The following is a 6,000-nucleotide window of genomic DNA, read 5'->3' as shown; positions in this document are numbered from 1 at the left end:
TCTTTAAAATATAATTTTCAAAATTGGGTTTTTTATCTGTTCCTGTTTCTTACACAAGTGGATGCAAAATTTTAATGATTACCGGTCTTTTAAATATTAGATGGACCCCACTTATTCCAATATTTTAATCTGAAGCACAGGAGTGCATACAGTATAGTAGTATATTTAGTGCATATTTTTTTTTGTTTAAAAAATTACTTTTGAACCAAATATTTTTTTTTAATAAAATAAAATATAATTCCTGGGATCCCGATTTAATAATCTGTTTTACATGTACCCCACATATTCCGATATTTTTTTTATTTTATCAACTGAGGCGCATTTTTAGTTGAAAATTAAATTTCCAACCAAATGTTTTTTATTAACAATAATTTTTTGGGATCCTGATTCAATAATTAAACTAAGATACTTTTCACAGAATAGTCTACGACCCTTTTACATGAGATTGCTTAGAAGATGCTCAGGATAGACAAGATACTAGAGCGGTTTCCTAATCGAACTCTACACTACTGTGTAGAGTTCGAACCGCGGCCTCACTCGGTCGTAGAGCTCCAGTATGCAGTAGCCTCTACTCTATCCATGAGCCAGTATACAGCGAGACTCGGCGTTGAACGTACACGTGCGTACGGCGCGCGCTAACCTACCGCACTCTCGATAACAACGGTAATTAAATCAGTGAAAACGTTACCCAAATAATCACATGACCCCAACCAGCGTTTCAAAAAACTTTTAAACTCACTTTTGCGTTATTCCCGCGGACTTCGTGCCAATGAAAATCTCCTGCAGTTGCATAACAATGCAGGCATGGAAATGTGTTTTGTAAAGAAAATTTCGTGAGATACTGCCCGTTTCGATAACAGCACGCAGCTAAAAGTTTCGCAGAAAGTTACTTCGCAGCCGCTTGACAACAGTAATCTGATAATTGCCGAAATTTCTTTACACGCCGGCCGGTGCGACTTCGTTTTAAATACTAATTAATTGTGTAAATATTTGAGATTATGTGAGATTTGTGTTTAAGGACGCGGCTTGGGGTTCTGTGACAGGCAGTGTTAAGTTTTGTGTTCATCTGAAATTCAGCAACTACAGATACCTCGTCTATGATGTTTCACAGTTTGTGTTGAGTTAAAGTTACATTAACCACAGGTGATTTGATCTGGGATATGTTAGGAAAGTGACACTCGGTGAGCCGTGGTTTTGAAAAATACCTCAGTGCTGTGAACGGTATTTCGAAAGTGCATCGAACCGCGAACTTCAGTAGTGTAAGTTTTGGCCCATTATTCTTAATTAATGGTCATATGTTAATTTAACTAATGTTAATGACAAGTGATATTCGGTTTTGCGCGTCGATTATAAAGTCTATTTTGCCACGTGTGTTTCTACGATTTAAATTTAGATATTGGCCTATGCGTTTCGCACGACATAGTATATACGTGTCTAGCTATTCATACATATATCACTCAGTCACTTTTGGCTGTCTATCAGAACACTTATCAATGTGAGACCCAGTTATTCGATTCACGTTGCTTTTTTATTGAAAAGGTATTAAACATGAAGGAGTATTGAAACGTGCGGAACATAATTAAAAAAAAAACGTTTAAACTTGTTTTTTCTTACTCATGCACTAGTTAACAATTTTTTTAATGATGAGCACAGGCTTAAGTTTACGTTAGGAGACCATCTTTGATCCCAATACACCAATACGTATTGGAATGATTAAAATGAAGTTTTTTTTTTTAATTTAAAGGATTAATTTACTTACAATAGATCAGTATAATAATCTTTATCTCTACAAACTGTGTCTAATTACTCACTGAAATTGATGGAATATTACTTTATACCATAGAATGAAAAGCCAATAATATCTATTTATATAAATTATAATTTTTAAAATCGGTAGAAATCGGTTAAATCAATTGCTTTTCCTGTTTATAACTAATATACCTACCTAAGCACGTAGAAAATTGATTGACATGAAATTTATCTATACTAATATTATAAAGCTGCAGTGTTTGTTTGTTTGTTTGAACGCGCTAATCTCTGGTACTACTGGTCCGATTTGAATGATTATTTCAGTGTTGGGTAGGTAAGGCTATAGGCTATGTTTTTTTTTCAAAATTAGGGATCCGTAATAAAATTGCTATTTTGTAACACAAGGTGTAAAATCGAAAACTATTTTTGCGTGCGCTGCAAAAACTATTGACAATAGAACAAAATGATGTACAGGCTATAATATAGGCAATATTTTATCAGAACTATCGCGTGAATTATACTTTATATGGCAAAACAACGTTTGCCGGGTCAGCTAGTTATATATATAAGAGATTTCCACCTATCTATTGACTCATCACGATATCTCTGGAACCATAAGGCGTAGAGACTTGCCGTTTGATAGGAATATTCCTTTTGCCGTGTAGAGGTCAACTTAGAATTTTATAAAATTCCCGCAAGAGTTTATTTTTTATTATGAACAGAACAACGTTTGTTGGTTCAGCTAGTATTTTAAAAAAATATTTAAGTAATAGGCTTGAATATATTTTTGTATACGAAGGCTTAGTAGATTTCATTGTATTTGACGACCCCTTTGACATAGTGGTAGAGTTACATCTCGTGCGTCGGTTGCGGGTTCGATGCCCAATGAATATTTTTCCACGTTATCAGTAGGTCTGTATTTCAAAAGGCGTCTTAATCCACGATTGTTGTCCACAATATTGACCACTCGGGTCAATATTTAGAATAGTACCTTTCATTCTTTTTTATTCACATAAAAATAAAAAGAAGCCTCCGTTATTTAATACTTACCTAAAAATATATTTAGTTGATTGATGAAATTTGAACAAAAATAACCAGTATTATATATGTATTATATCCTGTATAAAATACGGACCTTATTTCCCAGTTTAGAGTCTCAATACAAACTCCATTGACGGTGGAGGTTACCTACCATCGAGTGGGTCCTTTCTCGTCTCAATTTAATCGATAAACAATTAATAAAAATATTAAATTATTTGATTAAGTTCCAAACATTCATTTTTATTTATTCTTTCAATGAACTACCTAATTAAACTTAGTCTGTTTGTTAGTAAAATATTTCTGGTTGTGTAAGTGATTTTACGGCAGTGATCACTTACTAAGTACGCTGACCATATCTCTTACCAAACATAAAACTTTACTGGTAGCTTCAACGATTTTTAGCAAAATATGCATAGTGTCTGTTTTTAAAACCAGATAAAATAATTTTTTAAAGTATTAGCACGCAATATAAAAAAAATTGAACATTGTATTTTTTACTTCAAAAAAGCATCTATGGCGTATTAGTTTGAATAGTTCGCTCGAAGCCCGGTTCTCCCGGCTCGATTCTCGTACGCCACTTACTAATGTCTTTTCACTTTCGATTTCATATATTCGCTTTTTCGACTTTAAATATACTCACAATACATATCTCTCTAATATATAAAATTCTCGTGTCATGGTGTTAAACATTGAACTCCTCCGAAGCGGCTTGACCGATTCTCATGAAATTTTGAGCGCATATTGGGTAGGTCTGAGAATCGGGCAACATCTATTTTTCATCCCCCTAAATGTTAAGGGTGGTCACACGAAATTTTTTTTGACATTTTTTTTTTTTAAATTTTTTGTTTAAAGTCAGCATTAAAAAATACATACAACTTCAAATTTTCACCCATCGTCAATCAATAGTCGCCGTTGTGGTACCCATCGGCACCAACCAGTGCCGGATTCCTGTGCAAAGGAGCCTCCCACTGGTAAGCTGCTGGTATACTCCTTGTCAAAGAAGCTTTTCTTGAATTTGTGCTCATTGAGTCCTAGTATACTGTCTGGTATTCTATTGTTAAATTCAATACCAAGACCTATGAAGGAACCCTTAACTCTAACTTACTTATTAAACGGCAGGTACAAATTATTCCTTCTTTTTGAATTGAATGAATTCAAATCAAAATTCTTGTCGAATTCCTTAATATATTTTCGACCCAGCAAACGTTGTATTGCCGATATTAAAAACGCGATAGAAAAGTAACTGTTGATTGTAGATGGGTGAAAATTTGAAGTTGTATGTATTTTTTAATGCTGACTTATACACAAATTTAGAAAAAAATGACAAAAAATTTAAAATTTGGCGTGGACCACCCTTAACATTTAGGGGGATGAAAAATAGATGTTGTCCGATTCTCAGACCTACCCAATATGCACTCAAAATATCATGAGAATCGGTCAAGCCGTTTCGAAGGAGTTTAACTACAAACATGAGAATTTTATATATTAGATAAGGTTTATTTCTATAAGATTAGTGCATCGCATGCAGTTGCTGAAAATTGATGTGAACTGTGCGCCGCCATTTTTTGAACGTTTTCACACACAGTCTAAATCGTATAAGTAACCTAAGGTGACGAGCGCAATTTCAAGGCGCTTAGAATTTTGGGTTCAATCAAGAATTAGGAGCGAGACTGCATTGCCATGGGCAGGGAATTATCATTTCATATCTTGGTTTCGTCAGGTTATCTTTAAAAAAAAAATACAACTTCACAATATACAAATTGAAATTACTTTCATAACCAAAATAACTCTATGATATTAAATTATTAGGTCACTCTACAAAAGTATTTTCTTTAATTAACGCGAGTGTTACACATTTAAATAAGACACTTTTAAAAGATTAAAACACGTTTAATTGTAGCTGTTTTTACATTAGATTTTTGCGTTAAAGTTAGATTTTTATATTTGTTAATCCGACGTTACAAGACCTCCTTCCAGACCATCTGTCTACAACAAATACCACCTCCGAGGCAATAAATGGCGTTAAACTTCATAATGACAACTATGACAAATACTTTCTTTGACTCATTTCATCTGCAGTCCCCCTGAAAACGAGATATGGAAAGGTCTTGAAACGTCGGGTTAACTAAAATAAAAATTTAACTTTTACGCAGATATCTAATATAAAAACATTTACAATTACACGCGTTTTAATCCTTTAAAATTGTTTTATTTAAACACTATACAAAACTTATAAGTATCTCGATTTTAACTAGTCACTCTTATAAGAACTGTACAGCAAAAACGTGATACTAGATATAATTCATACTCATTTGAATTGCTAATTATTATCAACCTATTTTCGGGTGGAAGAGTAGGTTCGAACCCCACACACTTGATAAAGGTTTTTTTATTTTATGAAAATGTAAAGCATAATATATAAATTTGTTTTTTTTTCTATGCTGGTATTAATACCTATGTTATTTTGTGAAAAAAACTTTCACTTGCATCGTGGTTTCATAAAACACAATTGCTTTTTTAGAAAAGCTTTATATGTTTACTGTGAGGTACTTAGATTAAGGATTGGTCTCCGCTGCGCTCCAACAAGATACCGCAGGCGTGGTCGCAACGTGCGGCCACTAATACTACGGCCAAATGGGTGTACTCGAGCCAGTCTCGAACAATGTGTGACGTTGACGTGCCACATGTTCTGTTAAACTTTGCTAATAATTAAAACTAAAATAGCGCGTGAAACTTTGTAAAAATAACTCTACAAGAAATAAGAAAGACACTGGGATCACATATCATCAGTAAGTATTTTGTATTTTATTAATTTCAATGTAAAATAACACGAAGCGTATATTACAAAATTTGAAAGATGCCATTGATTGTCAATGCATCTAATAGTTGCCGTAATAAAAAAGCTATTGTTCTTAGGTAGTGCGGTATCTAGTTGGAGCGCAGCGGAGACCAATCCTTAATCTAAGCGTGACATACTTTTACACGTACGATCTTACTCCAAACAAGGCATAACCTGTGCTTTAACGATATACATACTTAATCATACAGAAATATATATAAAAATCCATGACTCGGAAACAAATACCCATATTCATCACATAAAATATGTACTTGCCGGGATTCGAACCTGGGACCTTAGCTGAGTAGGCAGTGTCACTAAGTCGTAGTAGTTAAAGGACTCACAATTTCATATTTATAAAGAATGAGTGA

At 33.7% G+C, this 6,000-nt stretch overlaps 1 protein-coding gene across 4 annotated transcripts in view; it reads left to right on the top strand.

Annotated features, from left to right (window-relative positions):
* Nucleotides 1-600: 600 nt before the first annotated feature.
* Nucleotides 601-6,000, top strand: part of LOC126975633 (fibroblast growth factor 22) — a 253,345-nt gene continuing 247,945 nt past the window's right edge. Inside the window, exons 1-2 of one of the 4 annotated variants that reach the window (XM_050823638.1) lie at nucleotides 601-663; nucleotides 1,078-1,259. The gene's annotated coding sequence lies outside the window, so the exon portion shown is untranslated. Of the gene's footprint in view, nucleotides 1,260-6,000 lie in introns of all 4 variants that reach the window. The other 3 variants (XM_050823637.1, XM_050823640.1, XR_007731763.1) reach the window with 3 other exon arrangements.

The sequence above is a fragment of the Leptidea sinapis genome, chromosome 36 (genome assembly GCF_905404315.1).
Source record: "Leptidea sinapis chromosome 36, ilLepSina1.1, whole genome shotgun sequence".
In the NCBI taxonomy this organism is placed as follows: Eukaryota; Metazoa; Arthropoda; class Insecta; order Lepidoptera; family Pieridae; genus Leptidea; species Leptidea sinapis.
Note: the sequence above shows the minus strand (reverse complement) of the source record. Positions and strands in the feature narration are given on the sequence as shown.